The 24,763-nt window shown below is 38.7% G+C and overlaps 1 protein-coding gene across 1 annotated transcript in view; it reads right to left on the bottom strand.

Moving 5' to 3' along the window:
• Window positions 1-24,763, bottom strand: part of CNTNAP2 (contactin associated protein 2) — a 1,228,588-nt gene that overhangs the window by 1,128,497 nt on the left and 75,328 nt on the right. The gene's annotated exons all lie outside the window — the stretch shown is intronic.

Below are 24,763 nucleotides of genomic sequence, written 5' to 3'. Positions count from 1 at the left end.
AACAACCTCTATTCCACAGTAATTATAGAGAAGATAATACAGGGAACATAAGATGTCTAGAGCCATAGACACTACACTCAAAATGATCACAATCTAATAATAGGGAAAACATCAATTTATAAAATTATAATTCAAGGAAGATTTAAAGCAAGAGACCATCATAATTTAGAAGATGTAAGTCAACTAAATGAGAAATAGATGTTTGTGCCATTTCAAATATCAGGTGTTTTAATTTCGTACATATAATCTAGCTGTCCCTATATATTGAGTTTTTGTAATTGTGCATGCCGCATGACATCCTCTTTTATATTTGTTTATATGATCTCTTAAACACTGAAATAAAAATTTTAAATACAAAACTTCCCTTTTTTAATCACAAAAAATTAAAACATAAGTACCATATTACGTTACTAATCTGTTGCACTTTGACCTGAGGTTTTTGAATGACTTCTATATAAAAACAGAAATTTTACCTTTTAAAAAACGATTTTGTAACAATTTTTTGCGTACATAAAAGTGATCAGTAGCAAATAAAGACACGTTTTTGACAAAAAGTACATAGTAGCTTTGAAACAGGAGGTTCCGGTTTACTTTCCCACACACAGCACAACTGACTCAATTTGTAGTTTACAGGGCACACACAGCACAACTGACTCAATTTGTAGTTTACAGGGTTTGTTACCTGATCGGTACTCTTCAGTCACACTCCTGGCCTCCAAAACACAAAAAGTGCAATGCAAGACCTAGTGATGTAGGACGCATACTGAAAGATTTCTTCAGGATTTAAGCTATTTTGTCTAACATTTAGATGTCCCAACAATCTGCACGATGGGTAATATTTGGTCTAACACACACAGATGAACGCGGTGAAAACTGGATGGTCTTCAGGGATGTTCTTGTGTTCTCCTGGGCTTTCCTTATCCTAGCTGTGTCTACCATTGCCTTTTCAGAATGGCCACACCTTCCCTCAAGCCTTCACTGCACATTATTTGAGCTTTATGTCAGGACTGTTAACACTTAGGTAGGGCATCTTCTTTGTATCTTGCTGACAAAATTTGATCAAGAAATACAGTAAAGGGGTAGGTATCTATTCTCGCCCTTCTCAGCAACCTTCTTTTGAGTGACAGCATCTAGCTTTTCTCAAAAATGTTGTCTGCTGTGTACTCTTAATCCACCACAATCAGGAGGAGCAGAGGCCACACTATAGCCCCAGGGTGGCCCCCCCAACTTTATGAGACCATTTTAACACGTGTGGCAGAATGATTCATTCATACATGCGTTCATTTACTGACCCATTCACTTATTCATTTACTTAGAAAAAGGCTAAGAGCCACGATGGACAATATATTGTTGAAATCACTGGGGTTACAGAAGTAAACAACACAGAGTTTCAGTTCTCATGGTATTTGTTATTAAAGTACATAGTGGGGCGGCAAATAAATAATACAGAATGAATACACACACACACACACACACACACACACACACACACACACATTCATTCGACACTAAGTTGCATTATATGTATATGTTGGTACATATTAAATTACATGCATAGGGGAAAGAAAAGCCAGAAATGCAGATGCCCTGAGCATACTTTGCATGTTCTGGGGACAGGAAGGAAACCAGTGCTTTTGGAGCACGGTCAAGAAAGGAAGAACAGGGTAGAAGATGTTGGAGAGGTGGAGGCCAGAGCAAGGAGGGCCTGTAAGCCATGATAACGTTGTGTATTTCACTTTAAGCGTACTGGAAGGAAATCCATCAGAGAGTTTCAAGCAAAAAAGTTACACAACTTAGGGGCACCTGGGTGACTCAGTTGGTTAAGCGTCTGGCTCTTCATTTTGGCTCAGGTCATGATCTCATGGTTCATGAGTTCAAGCCCCCGCATCAGGCTCTGTGCTGTCAGCATGGAGCCTGCTTTGGATCCTGTCTCCCCCTCTTGCGCTCCTCCTCTCCCACCCTCTCTCTCAAAAATAAACTATTTTTTTTAAACTTACACATCTTATAACTGTTAAGAGCATGGCCACTAACATCCCCCTCCCTGCATAAAGTGAAGTTCCCAAGAGAACAGAAGACAATAGCATAATGCAATAAACAGAATAGTAGTGGATGGAATGATCTGGTGACAAAAACTCCCAAGGACTGGGGTGGTTCAGGAAGAAGGGAGGAATGGGGGTGTGGAGGTGAGTCCTGAGAGAAGAGACAGGACGCTTACTACAATCTGGATCCCAAATGAGCCACATGGGAGAGGAGGAAACAAAACAAAACACAGAACTACTGGGAACTGGCTCTCCTTCCATAAAGGCCCTGCTGGTCATCTTGCTATTATAAAGGGATGGACGTCAGAAAAAGACAAAGCAGGCACATCTGCGGAAACAACATATCAGCCTCTAAATCCAGAACGTGCTGAAGGAAACCCCTGGGCATTTTGATTCTTTGCCTTGTTTCCTCATTTTTTCTGATTTTTGTTTTTTAAGCAACTGAATAAATACCGACAAATACAAAGATATTTGAATGGAAAGATAATTAGTGAAGATTTAGATAAACTGCATTTAAGACTTCACTATCACACTGAAAGGTCAAGAGAATTTGAGACATTTAAGACAGTGCTGTTTTACTGAAGGTGAGCTTCACAGAGAGGGCACATTTATTATTTATGAACAAATGCGTATCCTATGGTATTTTCTTCAGTGTTCACATCATCAGTAAACTGGGATTTTTTTGCACTTCTTTTCATTTCCAAGCATATAGACATTCAAGACATTATTTTAACTGAAGTCTCAAACATGTCAAAAGAGTGCCCATGTTACCCATCACTGCCTTGATATAAAGGCATAAATATATGTGAAATGTCTCCTTTCATACAGCAGCATTTGGAAAAGTTAAGAAACATCAGAAGAGACGCAACCATTGATTTAATAAAAACAACATCTAATCCTTATGTATCACTTTAGTATTTAAAGGATGCTAGTGCATACTGCATTGTTGGGGCCACATGGAAACTCTTCAGTTTGGGAGGGCTGCTATTTTTTTCAAATCAGGAAACTCAGTCTCAGAGATGTTACTGGATGTCGAATAACTAACAAAGTAACAATCATCATGCCCATGCTGACTTTTGTTTGAGAATCAAATTTTCAGCTGGGAATAAAGGTTTTCTAGTTAGGCACAACATGTTTTATTTTTAATATTTAATACTGCATATTTGTAAATACCAAATTTAAGGTTTCATAGATAATTTTTACACCACGTTTTGGATGCACTTTTGATTTCTGGCCCATTTGTTATACAGCATCTGTGCCTGCACGGCCCTATTTCTTCAATTTTATTTCCACAAATTTTGACAAAAATTGGTATTTTCTTTTCTTACGCGTTTTCCCCAACCAGGCTCCCATTGTGGCCATCAGCAAAAACTCCTCTGCAGCTTTTAATAGAAATGATTAAGTTTGGATGACCTTGTTTACTAAAAGGAAAGAAAGGCTGGTCTGCTTTAGTTCATCTTATTTTGGTGGCAGTGAGCACCCTGCCATAGGTCCGGAAGCATTGTTTCTTCACATGATCGGACCCACATCCACTTGAAGGGTTTCACACGTGAAAACATGTGAAAAGAAAGAAAAGACAAGCTAAAACAGCTTATATTTACAAAACCTTTTAGAACTGGAAATCTGCATGGAAAATTGAAAAATTAAAATGAACGAAACAATATGCTTTTAAAATTCAACCTTCATTTACACAAATGTCACACGATAATACGTGTTTTGTGGATATATGAAAACGACTGACAAATTCGTCACCGTAAGACTGAAAAATCAACATACGGGAGCTGGTGAATTGTATGTCACGGCTATCACAGGTCCTCTACTGGCTGTGATTGGCACATAGGCTTAGCAGGGTAGGGTTGTGGGGTTTGTTTTAGTTTTTGTTTTTTTACTGACCTTGCATTTATGTAACCTGTGAGGCTTTAAGCTTAGTAAAGCTAAGGGCAATACGGTTTGAACCTGTGCTGCCACCTGAGTGTAACTGCCCTATTAATTATTAAAATATACAGCCGAGGGGGGTGGGAGAATGGGGAAAACTGGTGAAGGGGACTAAGGAGGGTACTCGTGGCGATGAGCACCGGGTGATGGATGCAAGTGTTGAATTACCGTATCGTACACCTGAAACTAATATGACACTGTGTTAACTGACTGGAATTGAAATAAAAACTTAAAATAAAAATACACAGCAAAGAGGATTTTTTTAAAAACAGATTTTGAGTTATTGAGAATGCTAATTTTATCATCTAAATATCGCTGAATTAATAACCAAAAATTTCCCACCGTGTGCACTAAATATTCATTCTAGCTTCATGGCCTAAGAGAGGAAGAGGCCAATTTTTTCTGTAAAGTAACAAACAGTTAATATTTTAGGCTTAGCAGGCCACGTATCTCTCTGTACCATATCCTTCTTTTTCTCATTCTTCCTTTTTATTTTAACAACACTTAAAAAACGTAAAAACCACCAAAGCTCACAGACTTTAAAGGCACAGGGACCAGAGTGAGCCCACAGGCTATAGCTTGCCAACTGGGGTCTCAGAGAATCTTTCAAATTGATGGATCCTCCCCTCAACTCAGAAAGGATGCAAAAGTCTAAAATCATCGAAAAACTTTCCAGCCACTTGGCATTTAAAAACCAATAAACTTTGGGAAAGCATTCTGTCATCCCTTGAAGCATATAATTTATCAGACTGGAGGAAAATATATAAGGATTTAGAAATATGCAGTGTGTGATGCATGAACTAACACTTCCCTCAAATTCACTATTATGGGGTCTGAAGTGTAACTTATGAAGGATTTTACGAGAAGAATAAATATGTGGTCCTCACTAAAACTTCACCTTTCAAGAAACCTAAAATGAAGGATCGCAAGCTTCTATAGCAAATGAGTAAGACTGTGTATCTTCCGGCAAAGGTTTTGTTTAAGACTGAAAAAATGCGTGTGCCTGCCACACACAGCTATTGTGCAAGTAACCCTCGGAGGAGATCTTAGTACTACTGACAAGTTCCCTGCATGGGAAATAATGTGAGAAAAACAACACACATGAATATTTCCTAGTGTGAGAGAGATCTTGTTTCCCTAAAATATAAAATATCTCTGCTGCAATCGAAACATACTGATTTTTCCTGAAGTGGATGTTCATAAACCTGTGATCACTATAATCACTTTAAGTGGAATTTTGTTTCTTGCCAGATTTAAAATTTTATTTTCCCCATGCTAACACTTTATATCAAAATATAGAAATAGGTTTCCCATTTTGCAGCCTTGATGTGATTCGCCAGGCCTGGTCACACTCCGTGCTGAAGCAGGAAGAAAAGGAGGCCTTTCATAAAATACTGCATCTGTTACGCTCCAGCTCTGGCTTTGTCACCTCAACTCTCTTGTCTGTACGAACTTGGCCTGCAGGACTCAGCTCAGACGGTGCTTCCTGAAGGCAAGGACATCCCCTGACCCTCACTCCTCAATTCCCCACTGCTCTACAGGGGTCCTCATAACATCCCATACTTATCCTCTCCACTCAACTGAAATGCCTTCATTGTGTTTTCTTTGTTTTGTTTTATTTTAATTTTTTTAACGTTTTATTTATTTTTGAGACAGGGAGAGACAGAGCATGAACAGGGGAGGGTCAGATAGAGGGAGACACAGAATCTGAAACAGGCTCCAGGCTCTGAGCTGTCAGCACAGAGCCCGACGCGGGGCTCGTACTCACGGACCGCGAGATCATGACCTGAGCCGAAGTCGGAGGCTTAACCGACTGAGCCACCCAGGCGCCCCTACCTTCATTGTGTTTTTAATCAGCCACCTAAGGACATTTCAGAAGTATGTTAAGTCAGCTTTGAAGTCTGTGATCAAACCTCTGGTCCATCACTATATGCCATGCCCATACACACTGGTTGGTTCAATGAGCATCCGTTTACTGCCTCATTAAATGAATGAATAAAAAGCATTTCCTAACCCTCACTTGTGTCTATTTCATGGGTCTTGTTATTTTTGGATGTATCAAAAACCAGTTCAGTAACCACCCAGAGTAAATTAACCACATTTGATAATATCCTAGAGAGAAAAAACAAAAACAAATACAAAAAAACCCTAGTCTGATTCAAGGCCCTAGGCTAATCAATAAAATTTTCCCAGAGCCATAGGGACATCATTATAAGTATGCAAAGTGGAAATCACAGAGATCATGCAGAAAAAGGAAAACGATCAGGCAAAAATTATGTCAAAATCAGGGGATAAATGCTAGGAGAAAAGTGAAACTTCACACGCACATATACACACATACACACACACACACATCAAATCTCAGATGTTCCCATGGATAATCCACTCGAACTCTGCTAAAAACATACCCTTTGGATTGTGGCAAATCCAACTGTTCAAGCATTTCTGAAATTTTATGCTATATCATATTCTATATATCAATTCATATGCTATATGAATTTTTATGAATATCATAGCATTTACTATACTGAATAGTAAAATTGTATATGATCACTTGTCGTTCTCCCAATAAGTTACAGATTATGTAGGCATCAAGAAGGTTTTTTTTTCCAAATTGCAGTATAATTTATAAAGGTAAATTGCAAAGATCTTAAGCAAACAGTTTGATCAGTTTAAAGAATGCATTCACCCATGCAAACTCCTCCCCACCAAGATACAGAACATTTCTATTAACCCAGCAACCACCCTTATCAGTGTCCTTAGTCAACACCCACCTTAGTTAACAGGAACCCCAACCCTACTCGAACACTTCTCCAATTTCTATTACAAGAGATTAATTTTGCCTTTTCTTGTACTTCTTATCAAAGTGATCAAACATTACCTTCACTCAGAGTAACACAGATTTCACCATGCTTTTGTGTGTGTCCATGATTTCTTTCTTTCTACTGCTAGGTACTATTTTATTGTACAAATACTGCACAACCGTTTATTTAGTCATGTTTCTGTTGAGAGACTCTAGGGCAGCTTCCAGGTTCTACTATTATGAATGAAATCGCTGTGAGCATCTGTGTAAATGCCTAGGAGGAGACTTTCTGAGTCACAGTGTAGATGCATGCTTAAATTTTTAAGACATTGCCAAACTTTTTCTTAGTACTTATAATATCACACATGCGGTTTAAATCGCATCAGAGAAATCTGTTGTGTATTCTTTTTTTTTTCCTCTACTATATATTTTATTGAACTTAAATTCATTATTTTATGCATCTATATTATTTTTCTCTCCAAACTTCTCTCAGTTTTTTCTTCATCTTATATATCAAGCCATAAGAAAGGATGAAAATAATTAGATAAATATTCTCAGTTGCCTTTTTTTGGTCAATATTTGAAATAAATACATAGACAAAGTAAGAAAAACAAAGGCAGCGTTATCAAACTTGACAATGCTCAAATACAACATAACTGAAAGAAGTTTGGAGATGGAAATGTATGGAAGAACACAGAAAAAAAGGACACAGTGGATAATATCCATGTGCTTCACATGAGTCGGGAGATATTACCAAAGCTCCACAGAATAGCAAATCCACTTACTAGCATTAAAAGGAACAAAATTTAAAAAAAAAATTAAATATTTGATATCATTTCTCAAAGCAGGCCAGATATGGGGGAGACGTTAGCTAACTACAAACTGATCAAGAAGTCAGTAGCCCATAGGTAATTTCTAAGTAAACAAGTAAACAAAATACTATTTAAGTATATAGAGGGGGATGGAACCAGAGAGCAGAAGATATTGGGACGCGGACCTTTGCTATTTAAATGAAATTCTTTTTGTGATATTTGATTAAAAATATTTATCTATATACCACTTTGATGAAGACAAACCATAATACTTTTTGTGGGGTTGTGTTTAAAACTCTGGCTCCAAGATTCCTGGCATTCTACTCAGATGGAGACACAATCAGTTGTGAGGTTCATCTCGTCTGTCACAATAAAATCTAGCCACTTGCTTAAAGAAGCTTAAGACTCCTGGTACAGAGCCCAGAAAGAAATTTCTCGAATGAGTCCTCTTGTAAAGGGAACCATGCTACACAAGGAACAAAATGCTGGATGACATCTGCATAAGAAGATAACATGGAACCTCACAGAGGTTTCTTCAGGTTTACTTCAATGTAGCCCCATGGAAAAATGCCAAAACACAATTCAGAAAACAATTTTACAATGGTAATCAAGACTCTAAATGTAGGTATTGGCTCTCTGCTGACTGGCTTAATCTAGAAATAGGTCAGAGTATCTAGAAAAATGAATGGATTGTACTGCCTTCAGATTCTCCTCTATAAACATTGCTCTTCTCGAGTATTTGATGTTTCAATAGCAATGAATTTGAGAATGTACTTGGATGTACCCAGAGCATATCTCTTCCTAAGTATGAAACCATATGCTTTCATAAACATAGGATCAACTTTTATTCAGGGTGAACATGAGTATTGAGAGACTAAGAGAAAAATTACCAGGTGTATTCACAACTGCAAAGAAAAAAAGAAACGACCTCCTCCTCCACCCCCCCCCCCAACCGTTCCCGGAACCAGCCAGGGCGTGCCCAGTTGTGGTCTGACCTAAAGGCGGGAACCAATCAAGTTCTTCTGAGTGTTCAAATTTAAATGTCAACCAGTAACAGCTCTGTAACCGCAAAAAAATCCCTAACTTGTTTGTGCCTGTCTATAAAAGAAGCTGTAAGATCCTCGCTCAGGGCCAGCCCTCAATGGTCTTTGGTAATCCTGTTTCTCCCCTTTGCTCTGTGGCCCCAGGAATAGTAATGGCTTCCCTGGGTTTCAAGTTCATGAGTGTCTCAGCATTCCTTGTTTGTTCTCTTAAATCCAGCCACATTTCTGTTAATTGTCTCTTCGCTAAATTCTATCTAGGTAAACACTTTTGACTGTGTCCTCTGCTTCTGATCAGAACACTGACTGGTACGTATATGTACAAAATCCCTAGCATGGTCTCTGACAATTTTATCGCCAAATGTCACGAGTATATTCAGTTGGGTATGTTAGTGTAGGGACCAAGGGCAGACTGCCCGGAAGATGGGCCATTTTAACATAAAGATTATTTTGAGTTCACAGTAATCAAAACCCAGCAGATGCAGGAAAAGCTCTTGGCCTCCCCCTCAACTGCCTACATTTACATTGGAAAGGAGTCTATACCAGGAAGAGAGCTACTAACAAAGTCAGCCTAAGAAACTCATCTGCATAACAGAGCAATCTTTGTTTTTCCAAACATCTCCTTTTACCTTCCCAATGGTCTACCTCCCCTTTGTATCCTCAGACACTCCCTCAATCCTTAGCTCTTCAAAGCTTTATGTTGCTCATTGTCTCTGGGATATCTGGTCTGTGGATTTCAGCTGTTGTACCCTGAGGAACAGCCAGGTAGAAGGTAAGATTTCTTACCATGCCAGCATCCCGGAATCTCTATCTGCAGTGTCGGAAGGAGTGAGAATGGTGAGAGCCCTTGTTCTCTCTTTCTAAATTTAGATTAGCAGGAGAACAAATCTCGGAACTAGCTCTTTGGGCCTAGCAACTCTGGTTAAATTTGGTGGAGTACTCTTTGGTTACTGATCCCTTCATTTCCTCCCAGAGATGGTCATTGTTTCCCTTTGTCTTTTGTCATTCATGGTGTTTGTCATCTGTTGTTAGGGGACCTCTTGGAAGCCAGAGCCGCAAAACTGGTGGGCACTGATGTGGGAAACAAAGGCAGAAGGAAATGGCAGATAAAATTAAATTGCCTTATAACCTGAAGCCCATTGGAAATGCTTGAGGCTGGCAGAGTAAAACATTCTTCCAGGAACTCCCTACTGCCTTAATGCTAATGTTTTGCTAGAGGGAAAAACAACCTTAGCGACAACAGCTAGGCCTCCAGGATCTTGTGAGTCTCCTTTAGCATGTGAAAATCTCATTGGAAACTTCCCCTGGACTTGACCTGCCCCCAGCTCCATAATATACAACTAGTCTCTCCTCACCGTGCCTGGGCAGCTCTTCCTGTCACGGGTCCTGCCCCTGTGCTTTAATAAAATCACCCTTTTGCACCAAAGATGTCTTCAAGAATTCTTTCTTGGCCGCCGGCTCCGGACCCCACGAACCCTACTATCACCCCCAAAAAACCTCATCAGGCATGAGTCAAGCACTTAAAAGCTGTTAGAGTGCTTGCCACCTCAAGTAAAACCCCGTGATAGGATAAAGTTGGTCACGGAACGGGGTAGATTTACACTGCCAACCTCAAGAAACTTCCATGCTTTGAGATAACACCGTAACACATCAGCCTCCAACCCCACAGGACATCCCTCTTAGGTATTAATATGGCTCCAAAAGACCCAAGGATTAGTCAAGTCTGTTCATGTGCATATATTTTCCCTTCCTCTTGTTCTGTGTCCTAAGAGCCTAGCTTTCTGACCAGTGAAAATATTCTCTGTGTTCTCCACTTACTGGGGTGCAACTTGGTGGCCAGTTGAACAGACTGGGGATCCAACTCCCTCCCGCCTCTCTCTCTAGATCTCTCTGTGGATCTTTTGATGTCTCCCTCACTCTCTTCTCTGGCCATGCCAGCTCTCAGTTCTCGGGGGTGTTTGTCATGAGAGGGTCCAGCACAAAGGAACCTTTGCCAACTCAACATCTCTTGCTTGTTATCCTAGAAAGAGCCCTTCCAGTATCACCTAGCGTGGGTCAAAGATTATCACCTCTGCTGACTGGAGGTGGTGAGGGACCAGAAGGCAAGCTGAAGGCCAAGTACAAGCTAGCACTCCCTCCCCAAGTTGGAATATATATGATATTCCTCGGGCGCTCCTGGCTGCCCAAGAATAAAGGAAAGGACACAAATGGTTAACTGACAGAGATCACAGTCATACAGGACATGAATCTCCATCAGTTTACAAATGCCTTAGTAAATTACAAGAAAAGGGCAATCTTATCAATAGCCTAATCTCCAGAAACCTATGGATTCGGTTTCCTGAAGCCCTAACATCACCTTCCCCTCCCCTTTGTGGGGAACAAACTGCAAGAAGGAAATGGCCGGTAAAATAACCTGCAGCCCATTGACCAACACCTGAGGCAAATACAGAGTATAACATTCCTCCAGGAACCCCCTACTATCTTAATGTCAATGCCCTACTAGAGGAAAAACAACCTGAGCTTCATAACAGCAAGGCTCCAGGCCTGTTAGGAGTCCTCTTTAGCATATCAAAGTCCTTCTGGAGGCCTCCCTTTAGCCTTAACCTCCCACAATTCCATGGAATGGGACCAATCACTCTTCATACCCCCAGGGCAGTTCTTTCTGCCTGAGAGTCCTGTCCCCATGCTTTAATACATCACCTTTCTGCACCAAAGACATCTTCAGCAATCCTTTCTTGACTGTCAGTTCTGAACACTCCCCTCCCATCACTCCAAAACCCCATTAGAGGCACCTCACAATTTTGTGGGAGACCAAAGACACCATTTTCACCACACTATCCTTATTGCCTGTGCAGTGAAGGTTTTTTTCTTTTTTAGACTACCTGGGGGTAAACTTCTGGATCGTGGGGCCGTACCACACATGCCTGTCTCATCCTGCGTCTTCTGTTAAGCTATTAAGGCTTAACTAGTTTGAGTCACTGTTAGATCCTATCCGTCTGTGGCCAGACGACTGATCCTTTAAATTGGTTATATTTAAAAGAAAAATAAACTTCACAGAGCGCTCTCAATTGTCTTATTAGTATAATGGCTAGCCTTAGGGACTCCCTTGACAAAATAAAATCACAGAAATTAGACTTAAGTCGAAGTAAATGTCCACATCCAATGTAAATTTTCTTTAAAATCTGGCCTCATTTGCCGGTTTTAACTTAGCTTTCCCTATAAAATTTACAGGGAGCATTCAGGCCTAATCTCCAGGTTCAAAGTATACAGGGTCCTCATGTAAATGCTGAAAGCCAGGAAAGCTTTCTGACAATGGCAACAGGCTTGCTTGGCTCCTACCTTCCAGGGAATGATCATACCAGCTTCAGGAAGTGTATGTGATCTCTTTTCACGTGTTATCCTAGACCCCCCACCACAAAAGAACTCCTGTCCCCTGGATAGTAGCACAATCTTTTAAATCATAAAGACCTTCTACCCTCCACTTAGAAAAGATCCTACCAAATTTAGAGATGAAAAATATTAAGGAAGTGGGGGGGGGTGGGGGAGGGCGGGAACCCCCAGCTGGCTCAGTCAGTGCAGCTGAATCTCAGGGTTGTTAAGTTAAAGCCCCATGTCAGGTGTTGAGATTTCTTAAAAAACAAACAAACAAACAAAAAAAAAACAACTTAAAAAATAAAAAGATAAGTGACTAAAATGACTATTCACAACCCCCCTTCAGAGGAATCAGGACCAAAAATTTCTCCTAGGCCCTCCTACAAATGATTTCTGAAGGGCCAATATTCAAGGACTAATAGAAGCCAGGTTGAATTATGTGCCCGGAAAGTCGGCTTTTGTTAAAATGCCTTATACAGGTTTTAAAAAGATACAAATTTTTTAATTACAATTTTCGTAAATATCTCCCTAATAAAAGAACCAAATTCAGTTAAAAAAGCAGACCAATCACTTGATACTAAGGTTGTAATCTTATTCTTTGGAGAATTAAAAACAACTGTTTTATAAATTTCTAAAAAAACCAGAAATGCAATTCTAAAATCAGTCAAAGACCACCTATCTTTCCCCATCCCGAAAGCCCGCCTATTCCTCTTACATGGTTTCTAGATATTATAAAAGATCAAGATATTGGAATAAACTGTCCTGTACTTAGGAGAAAGGAAGGTGAATTTTAAGTCGCAGCTACCCTAAAACTCTGGGGGAATTTTTGTTGCATTCTTTCTGTACCTTGAAATTATAAATTTTATATCTTTAAAAAGTATAAACACAGCCCACGATTGCCTGAAACTGAAGAAATAAAAGGGGAACAGATTTCAAAAAAAAAGTATAAACTGCTAAAATGACTTGTGTCCAGACCTGAGCACCTGTCCTAACAGAGGGATAAGCGCCAAATCTTCACCTTGAAGAAAATGTAGATGCTTTCTCTCTGCCTTGTGATGTAAATTTCTACCCCCATCTATTCTAGGACATAGGAGATGTGCTTTGAAATAGAATTAGGAATAACTTTAGGGAAAGGTTTTTCACACACCACACAAAATAAGGGAGGTATCTGGAAACTGGGCCTGTATTGTCATTTCCACAAATTAAAAAAAAAAAAATCTAGAAGATTGTTTGCATCTTGTCTGTGTATGTGTGTCCATACATGTTAGAAATGCAAAATATTTTTTCTGCCTCCAAATGGTATTGCTAAAATTCATTTGTAAAAGACCTCTACTTAGTTGGTTTAAAGGTAAGCACTTAAAAGAATTGGGCATTCCAAAACTCTGAGAGATAGAAACTAACCAAAATGTTTTTTCAAGTTCACATGACCTGGGAAAATATTCAGTACTAAAGCTAATTTAAGGCTGTTGGTTTAATTAAAATAAAATTGTCTTTAGAGTCCTGCACTAAATGTAAGACTTTTCTTTCACCTGTGTTAAATGAAGGTTGAATGGTTTCTTGTCTCTGCTCCAAGTTTGTCAAAAAACAAACAAATGAAAAAATTAGACTGGCTGACTTTGTCTAAGGCCTCATGAAGTTTTGTGGATAAACGAAACATGACTGTTAAGAACAAGCAGATTAAACAGTTGTAAATAAGATTAAAAGATTTATAGGTAAATTTGTGGATGGCTTCCAAAATGTCTGGTAATCTGAAATTCTGGAGTTATGTTGAGTTAGATGATGAGCTAAATTTGTTAAACTGATGAGAGTAATGCCTTAAAATCCCAATAAACATGGGATATATTAATATTTTATATCCAAAGCAAGATTTTTTAAAAAAAGGATAATGAAATATGTCTTCTTTCTTGATCCATCTTTAATGGATCATTTCTCCCTTTAGATCATTTAGATCATTTCCAAATAAGATAAAAAATATTAAGTACTAAACATAGTACTTACTGCAAAGAACCTAAAGATAAGTATAGGTCTGTAAACTTGGTTTGTCTTTATTTTATTCTTTTTTTAAAGATTTTATTTTTAAATTTTTTTTTTAACGTTTATTTATTTTTGAGACAGAGAGAGACAGAGCATGAACGGGGGAGGGTCAGAGAGAGGCAGACACAGAATCGGAAACAGGCTCCAGGCTCCGAGCTGTCAGCACAGAGCCCGACGCGGGACTTGAACTCACGGACCGCGAGATCACGACCCAAGCCGAAGTCGGCCGCTTAACCGACTGAGCCACCCAGGCGCCCCTAAAGATTTTATTTTTAGGTAAGCTCTACAACCAATGTGGGGCTCAAACTCACAACCTCGAGATCAAGAGTCATTTCCTCTAGTGACTGAGCTGGCCAGGCACCCCAGTTCTGTGCTTTATTTTAAAAATTGGTACTATTAAAAACACGTTTCTGGAAATCATGAAATGTATTCACCAATTTGCTAATCTATAAAAGTACTATAACAAACGGTTCACAGTTGGTTACTACTTGGTTTTCACTAGAAACTAAGGTTTCTAGGAATAAAGAATTCTAATAAATGTAATTAAGGTCACTAGAAATAAGGGAAACAACTCTGTATGCGAGCAAAGTAAGCTATACGTTTTGGGGGAAAAACATGAGGAGTGGGAATACGATTTTGCTGAGGGAAAAGAAAGTTACATTGTCCTAATACAACAGGCCATCCAAGAACATGGAAACAGGACACTTCCATCTCCAATGAATGGCCACTGTTCTGAGACAACAGAACCAGGGAGTATGGTAGTATTAAAACATGGAAGCGGGGATTTCCAGAACAACAACAGAGACCCAAATGAAGAGGACCCCATCAAGTTTTACTTGGTACCCCTATTGCTGTAAACCTGAGGAGGATAACAAGCCATGTGCACTTATCGAGAATTAAACTTGTTTCTTGGTCCTGTCTCTCATAGATGAACATCCGCCTACACCCATGAACTTGTGGAAGATCTAAAGTTGCTGCTCCAAAGGACCAATAAATAAAATAAAGTTCAATGAAGCTTTTAAAGTTATTTATAACTGTATCTTTCATTATTTATACTTATCTCTAACAAAATCAGACAGCCTCAACTTATTTTTGCAGTGGACTCAACACTATGCAGACAGCTTACAGAAAAGTCCATGCTGGGTTTGTGGCCACCTTCCTTCATTCAGCACTTCAGTCCTCCCTTGGAGCATCTGTCCATTACAGGGCACCGAATCGCATAATTTACACCAATATAAAAAAGATATGCTACACCAACCAAATACCAGCATAAACAGGGACATCTCTATTACTAACAAAAGTGTTTCATGTTGGCCTATGGTAAGTACTATGTGGAATTCTCCAGGCCATGCAAGACGTTTTTCCTACCATCAAAATCATGACTGAATATGCCAACTCCAAAATGAAGATAAGAAAGCTGTTTGGGGAATAAACCTAATGAGATATACTGATGATGGCTATTTTCAAATATGTGGCTTACTCCTATTGTAGGCCAATTAAACCAAAAAAGCCCTCTTGTATTGGGAACAAAGAAATCATACCTATGATGCATGGCCTAATGCCACCCACAAATTAGGGTGGCTCCCCCCAGAAGCTCGTGTTCATACTCTTGTTCTACAAGCAACCAAATGGTTTGCTGATTGGTTGACACCACCTAGCATCACATGGCAGGGACCCAACGGAACTCAATGGCTACATGGCACCAATTTGTGGCCATGGCTTCCCCCTGGATGGATAGGACATGGTACGCTAGGCTTTCCCTGGATGCAAGGGAGATGGTGTAAAGAAATACCTATGCCTGCAAATTATCCCCACTTACTTCACCACTGGACATGATCAGCCTTTCACTGATTTGATTACCAGTTAACTTTTTTTTTTTTTTTTTTTTTTCTCCAAATGGGAATAGAATACACAATCTGGCACATGAAGACCCTAACAAACTATAGCACACAAGCCATTAATATACTGTGCAGGGGCTCTCCTTGTCAAACTTTGAATTACAAAATAGGAGGGTCTCAGATAGAGGAACTTCTGCTATTATTGAGCCTTGGTGTTGTATATACACCCCAGATAATTCAGCTAATGTACCCAAAGTTTTAGCAGACCTGCAGATCCAGATTAAGGCAGTGTTTGACTTCTCTAGTTCTCTCTACAACTGGATTTCTAGCTGTCTTAGCGAAATGGATCGCCTTTAGTGGAGAAAACTTCTACTAATAACAACAGTAATCATGCTACGTCTTCCCCCATGGTAACGGGGGCTACTGTTGCTGCATGTTTTATACAACTCTGTTGGACAAGTTATCTGAAGAGCATCCTATTCTTGTGATGAGACCTCAAAGATACCTCGGAGTCAGACAACCGAAGCCTAGGAGCCCTTCATTTAATCAGATAGTTCAAGCTTTTTATGTCTCCCAAGAGACAGGGTCTACAATCCCGTTCGGCTTGAAGCAGCTACAGAAAATGAGATCTTCACCCCTCAACGTCCCGCAAGAATAAGGAGGATAAAAATCCCATGGTGAGGAGAGATAAGGGGCTGAAGGGGCTCCATTTTTAGAAAGGCTCCATCTCTGCTGTTTTTCTGTTAGGTTCCATTTACTCATGTTGTATATTTCACCTTGCATCTGAAAAAAACAAAGCAGCTATGTTCCAAGTGGAAAACAATAAACTTAACTGTTCTCTGAATTTCATCCTAGGCCCCCAAAATCTGATGACGTCTAAGAACCAGATCTCTAACATGTTCCATAGTGATATCTTCAAACAAACCTCAGCCAATGCTGGTGTCAATACCCCCTACATTCAATGATTTATAAAATAACACCTGTTACTCACCTGATACTCGCCTTTGATTGGACCCTACCCTAAATTCCTGAAGGAACACAGACCCTTGACCCGTTTTTAGTATAAGCCCCTAACCCCAAGTGACAGACTACACTCACTCTGCTCTCCTTTCCAAATCTCCCAGACACTATCTGCTATACTCTATCCCCTACACTACACAGTGAACTCTGTTTTCACTTCCTCCTGGCTCACATTTTATTTATATTCTGCACGAAGCCAAGATGCTCCCTGCTGGTCCCATGGGACCCCTCTGGGTCCTTGGGCCTGGCCTACTTACCTCACTAAAGTGAGATTGGCTATTTAAAAAAAGGAAAATTTAGGACAAACTGTGAATGTAAACAGAGTTATAAAAGGTTTATGGAGAAGGAATCTTTAGAAAGGAATTTTGCATGTGGTCAATACTGGTTAAGATTAGAATAAATTTAAGTAATTTAATGAGTTTTACTATAAAAAATACACTGGTGCAAAATTAAAACTTTTGTTTTCTCCTTGCTAAAAGAACAAAGTGGTTTGAACTACCGTTTTGCTCTTAAATAAGAAATTGTAAATTATTTACCTTTAAAGTTGTCTGACTAGAAAGCCAGGATTCTGTTTTGCCAAAATAATTTCCTGTGTTTAACAGGTCTTTTGGTTACTTAAAAGCAAAACAAAACAAAACTCAGTCCTAATATCAAAAAAAAAAAAAAAAAAAAAAAAAGGCAGAATTTTATTCATAGCTGTGTAACTTTCTGTATTTGCCTTTGAAATATTTTATGGCCACTTTGGTTAAACAGATAATTAAATAGTGTTTTATAATGATCTGTGATCCTAATCAATTAAATGTTCAAACCTTTTGATATTTTTTGACATACTTCCCCAATCAAATTCTAAAATGAAATCTTTTGACCATAATCTACCTGAGATGTTCCAGAGAGGTCCTGGAAACTAATTTTGTGAGATTTTGTGAGAAACTAATTAGACTTATTTGGGATGTTAAATGGGAAGCATTGTCAAGTAAATCCTAAACCTTGTTAGATTATTTGCATAGATCATAATTAGAATACGTGTTCTAAATTTGTATAAAACCCCCTAGAAATCTGATATCCTGGTATGTTATTATCTTGAGGTGTGGTATGTCACAGAAATACCCAAATTTCCTTGCCCACTGCATCATAATGAACTCTAATCAAATCTTTAACCATGGCCATTTTTAAGCCTTGTCATTCACAGTTACTGTTATGCTGCTGCTGTTGCAAATGTGTTTCTTCATCAGTGAGATCCCTAGAAAGAACTCTGTAGTACTGAGTTCAGGTTTCTGATTAACCTTAAGATCATCAAACCAAACCGGGTTAAGAATTTCCAAAACTAGTGGAAACAGCTGGTCTAGCAAAATAAAAATTATTAACATGGCACTGAATGAACCGAGGAAGATAATTATAATAGTTGTTAGGACTTTCTGTTAAACCATTGCCAACTTTTAAAAATGTTTTGTTTTTGCAGATCTTTCAAAATCTTTTCTCTCAAGTTAACTGACCTATAGCAATTTGATAAATTATGCCATTATAAGCATAAATGAAACATGGATCATTTCTTCTCACCTGAACCCTCCAGAATTAAAAAACTCAGTGAGTATTCTTGTTCCTTGCATAAGTTCAGTAAGAATCCGTTCTCCTTGTAACAGGATAAAATTGAAAACATTGGTTATGTTACCTAGGCTTTGTCTGGACTGTTCCATTTGAGACACGCACAGACTCAGACATGACCAAATAGCTTTAAGGAACTAAGGTGGACTTTATGGAGAGAATAGAGCCTCTTGGAAGTGTTGGCCCGATGCCTTGCTTACAATTTCCTGCAGCCTTAACAGGTGAGTAAAGGTCACTTCCTGGCAGGGGCAAGAACCTCAAGATAATTTGGAAGAGACTAGAATTCACCCAAATGAATAGGTAATGCAGGCAAATCTAGAAATTCCTCATTAAAAGTTTCGGCAAAGCACATTTAAAAGAACCTATATGGCCAATTACTATTCTTGTTGTGCTCATGTAAATAATTAGGCCAAGTTGTTAAGACTAAACTTATTCTGCAACACGTTAATTTGGTTATCTTTGGCAAAAATAAGAATGACTACATAAGAGAAAAAAAATGTTTCAGTAACATACTAGAGTAAATATTAGATTCTAATACCGTTTATTGCAAATTAGACTAGATCTTGATTTCTTCTAGCACATGACTACAACTCTCCAAACTACTGTTTACTTTTTCTTCCACCTTTCTGAGATGGATGCAGTTGAGAACTAAAACTGCCCTTTGTTCGGAAGGCCTGCAAGCTAACTGCGAACAACTTGACGTTACCGTAAGAGAAATCAGCACCACTGCTCATGTATAGGCAATCTGCAGGCCTACTGTTCCGTGGGCAAGATCTCCAGAGACATGTGAACTACAAACCAGGAAAAAGCTGTCAGACTGCCACTACCCGTTCTCCCTCTACCTAAAGGTGCTTCAAGCTTGACCTCTTAAAATCTTCTCTACTGGCTATCCTCAGAACTCAGAAATTGACTTATATTTTGATCTAATCCACAACCATTGCTTTTCTTCTGTTGCCATAGAAATGCCTCTTGCCTAATACCTGATTTCTTGAACTATAGGCCTACCTTTGAAAACACATCTGCATCACCACCTAAAGTGAGTTTAAGTGAAGTGACCTATTATCAGACTAAGACTGATTCAGTAAGAGGGAACAATGTGTCAGCTCAACCATTAATGTGTAAAACCTGAGGAAAGTTTCAGAGGAAGGAACTATGGAGGCCAAGGGCAGGCTGCCCCAAGATGGGCCACTGTGGCATAAAGATTATTCTGAGTTCAAAGTAATCAAAACGTAGCATATGCAGTAAAAGCTCTCTGCCTCCCTCTCAACTGCCTACATTTACATCGGAGAAAAGCCTGTACCAGAAGAGAGTGAGGAACAGACACATACTCCCCTTTGTACCATCAGACCCTAAACCCCTCCTTGGCTCATAAGCTTCATGTTGCCTCATTGTGTCTGGAATTTCAAGTCTAGATTCCCCGTAGATACACCTATTAAATTTTATTTTAAAATGTACTTTCAAATTGATTTTTTTTTAATGTTTGTTTATTTTTGAGAGAGAGAGACAGAGCGTGAGTGGGGGAGGGGCAGAGAGACGGAGATACAGAATCCGAAGCAGGCTCCAGGCTCCGAGCTGTCAGCACAGAGCCTGATGCGGAGCTCGAACTCACAAACCGTGAGATCATGACCTGAGCTGAAGCCGGACGCTCAACCGACTGAGCCGCCCAGGCGCCCCTCAAATTGATTTTTAATTGATTTGATTATAAGTCCAGCTAGGAAGGACTATAGCAGAGGAAGGTCTTTCTTCTTGACATCAGTCTAGAATTCTCCTAATTTTCCAGTATCTTAGTCTTCCTTAAAATCTTGGCCTCTATTATCTTTACCTTCCCCTGTGTTTTTCTTTATCAGATACTAGTTACAGTTCCTTAAATATTCATTTACTTTTGATTTCTCTATCTACTCCAGGGGTTAGGACCTCTTAATTGTTTCACACCTCGGATATTATATGGTTTCTCTGGTTACCTTCCTGCTTTCAATCTTTATTCCTATATGGTATAAAATATCTTATTGATCATGTCAAAGCCTCCCAAGTCAGAAATTTAAGAGAATTCCTATTTTGTAATACATCAAATCCGAATTCTTTACGGAATTTGCTATTAACAACTATCTTACTGTGGTCACATAGTACACTTAAAGCTACTTGTTCATTCCAGCAAAACTGTACCCTAATTTAAAGGATTCCACTACAATATTGTCCTAAAGAAATATGAGTTTTTGCAAAATCAAGATATGCAATTTTAAAATGCACACTTTAAAATAGGCTAATCACTAATAATTGAACTATTCTTTTTTCTCAGTGCATGCAAATCATTCTCCTATCTATCTAATGTAGATAGAGAAAATTCAAGTAAAAATTATGTAGACATAAAACTTGGAAGATAACTCAAGATTATTCTTACTTTTTGTATCTTATGAGGATAATCAAATTAACAGTACTTTGATGTGATTTTTTAAAATTTATCCATAACCCAAAAAAAAGAAGATTAAGGAGATATTTGGCACAGGGTGTCAGTGATCATGTAAACTGTCCAAAATCGCTTACTCTGTGTACTTCCTGCCTTTATTTTATTTTTTGAATGCCATATTCTACGGGTAAAGGCCATGTGTAATGAAAATATGTATAATTTAAAGAAAATTTCCAATCAAAACAGTCTAAGGTGGTTGATCAGATAGTATTATCTTATCTATGAGGACAGCAATCACCTGATAAATTTATTAGTTTTATTTTAGATGATAAAGAAACAAAAACAAGTTAAATTAAGGACAGAATTTTAGAAAGACCCACAGATTAAATACTCATTCACTGGGATAACTGTTACTTTCAGAGATGCCTATTTACTCTTAGCAATTAAAAGTAACAGGCTGCATAAAAGGAGATAAAAAATGTGTTTTGTAGAAATCACACTGACTTACAGAGATAGGCTGGTCATAGCTAATGTTAATCAAGATTGTTTCTCAACTTGGCCAAACAAAATTAGATCATGAGCATGTCTACTTTATTATAGGTATATAAGAAATGGTTCATTTATACTAGGTTTAGCTTGCACTTTTTTTTTTGTCTCTAAATGGTTTAACTAAGTCTGAATCTTCTCTGAAGACATGGCACGTTATGCCCCCCTACTCTAAAAAGTCCTGTCTTCTTTCACTACCTTCATAGGAAATAATTAAAAGGGAATACCTTCTGTATTTCCTATTGTAAATAACTGCATATAGAAAATATTCTTTTGGGGGTGCCTGGGTGGCTCGGTCAGTTCAGAATCCAACTCCAGATTTTGGCTCAGGTCATGATCCCTGGGTCGTGGGATTGGGCCCGACGTCGGGCTCTGCACTAAGCATGGAGCCAGCTTGGGATTCTCTCTCTCCCTCTGCCCCTCCCTCTCCCCTCCTCATGTGCTCTTGCTCACACTCTCTCCCTCTCTCTATCAAAAAAAATTCTTTTGAGTAACCATTCCTACTAATAAAGTTAATAAGAATTTGCTAATAAAACCATCATGATAAGAGATTTAAGCATCAATCTTTTACTTATACATACTCTCAGATAAGTTACTAAACACAGAATGATATTGACAAAATAGTTTTGAAATTTAATGCTATGGATTTTGAAAACCCTACATATACTTGTTAGGGGTGGATTGACAAATATGTGGTAAAAACCCATTTGGGGCCTTGAAGCAAATCATGGTAGCTGTCTAAAAGTTGGTATCCAACAGACTGCATTCTCAGAATACAGGGCTACTAAGTCACACTAAATAGTAATCAAAACAAAAATATAAGCTCTGAAATAAAGACAATTTTAATCTTAATTGTGCCACCACCTAGCTGTGTAAACTTGAATGAACTCGAACAACAATGACACAGGAACAAACACCACTGTAGAAAGAAAAGAAAAGAAAAGAAAAGAAAAGAAAAGAAAAGAAAAGAGAAAGAAAGAGAAAGAAAGAAAGAAAGAGAAAGAAAGAAAGAGAAAGAAAGAAAGAAAGAAAGAAAGAAAGAGAAAGAAAGAAAGAAAAGGAAGGAAGGAAGGAAGGAAAGAAGGAAGGAAAGAAAGAAGGAAAGAAAGAAGGAAAGAAAAAGGAAGGAAGGTAGGAAGGAAGGAAGGAAGAAAGAAAGACAGACAGACAGACATAATGGTAGTTAAATACTACTGAGAACAAATTAGTTATAAAAACATACTTGATACCAAATTGTGGCATGAAGCTAAAATAGTATTTGGAGGGGAAAATTATAAGATTATCTATAGCAGAAAAGAAAAAAAAAAGTAAAAATTAATGACTTAAGTTTACAACATCAGAAGTTAGGGGAAAAGACCAGAATAAACTCAAAGAATATACTAGAAAAAAAGAAGAGTGGGAATAAAAAAGATTGAGGGTCAAAAGAAAATTCTGGGGGCACCTGCGTGGCTCACTCGGTTAAGCATCCAACTTTGGCTCAGGTCATGATCTCACAGCTCGTGGGTTTGAGCCCCGTGTCGGGCTCTGTGCTCACAGTTTGGAGCCTGGAGTCTGCTTTGGATTATGTGTCTCCCTCTCTCTCTGCCCCTCCCCTGCTCACATTCTGTCTTTCTCACTCTCTCAAAAATAAATAAACATTAAAAAAAAGAGAGAGAGAATTCTCTATAAAATAAGTAAACTTGGAAAATCTGTGGTGACCCTGATCTACCAAAACAAAATTATCAACAACAGAAGTGGAGAGAGGACATTAACTACAGACAGAGATTAAAAATAAAACCATAATGCCATTGACAAACAAACAAAAAACTAGGAATAAGCCTTATGCCATTAAAATTAAAATGAAATGGTCACTACACTGGAAAAATATAACCTAACAAACACGACTTGAGAAGGAATATAAAACCTTTAAAAAGAAGTTAAAAGAAGACGATTCAAAATCTTCCCACTGCTGGGAGACAGACAGACAGACATTCAGACAGACATTCCTCACGGAATGCACATGTTTCTGTGCGACCTGTGAAGAGCTTTTTTGCTGGACTGTCTAATTTAATTTAATTTCATTAAATTAAAATGAAATGGTCACTACACTGGAAAAATATAACCTAACAAACACGACTTGAGAAGGAATATAAAACCTTTAAAAAGAAGTTAAAAGAAGACGATTCAAAATCTTCCCACTGCTGGGAGACAGACAGACAGACAGACAGACATTCCTCACGGAATGCACATGTTTCTGTGCGACCTGTGAAGAGCTTTTGTGCTGGACTGTCCTTAAGGGGGTTGGACAGCAAGCAGGTGGGGAGGCGGATCTATCCTTCTTTCTGGAGAAGAGGGCAGGTTTGTGTGCAGCCCATACAATACAGATAACACCTCTTCTGGGACAAAGGTCAGGTGGGTTTGCCTGCAACTCCTAAAGGAATGAGGTTTCTGAAGCTTAGATTTCCTTAGCTGTGGTCCAAATCTCCTGCACGTGCAACAAAAACACAGGCGAGTCTGCATCATCCCTTTGGATTTTAGGGGGCAAAGGAAACCAATGTGAATATGAAACTTGGAAGGAGCAACAGGAGAAAACAAAGCTCTGAAAGTACCAAGTGCTAACGAAAATGCTGTGCAGGCAAACTCTAATTCATTGCTGGTAAAACTTAAAATGGTACACAGCCAGTTAGGAAAACCATTTGGCAGCTTCTTAAACATACCCAGCAATCCCACTACTCAAGAAAAATGAAAATCTATCTTCACATGAAAATCTGAATGTAAGTTTTTAATGGCAGCTTTATTCATAACCACCCCCTTCTAGAAACATCGCAAATACCCATCATTAAACGGATAAACAGAGTGTAGAACTTCCGAGAGTCCATTGCTCAACTGACTTTCCTTCTATGATACATTGAGGGGCAAGTCCTACTTGGACTATTTTTTTCTTCTCTATCTTCTCTATTTTACATTAGCCATGTTTCCATAAGTGCCCTTGTGTTCTAATTCTTTCCTAAAAATTGTCTCTGCCTCAACTTTTTTTTTTTCCTTGAGAGAAAGTGGGGGAAGGGGGAGGGAGGGAGGGAGAATCCTGAGCAGGCTTCACACTCAGCACAAAGCCTGATGTGGGGCTCAATCACACAACCCTGGGATCATGACCTGAGCTGAAATCGAGTCGGACGCTCAACCGACTGAGCCAGCCAAGCACCCCACAACTTTAAATGAGACAAACCACATGCTGATTTAAAAGGGAAAAATAAATCATGGAAGAAAAAAAAACTTTTTAAAATCCTATTCACTTCTATAACTATAATACTATATCCTTCTTTATTCACCTCCCAAACT

This window comes from Panthera leo, chromosome A2, assembly GCF_018350215.1.
Source record: "Panthera leo isolate Ple1 chromosome A2, P.leo_Ple1_pat1.1, whole genome shotgun sequence".
NCBI lineage: Eukaryota > Metazoa > Chordata > Mammalia > Carnivora > Felidae > Panthera > Panthera leo.
Note: the sequence above shows the minus strand (reverse complement) of the source record. Positions and strands in the feature narration are given on the sequence as shown.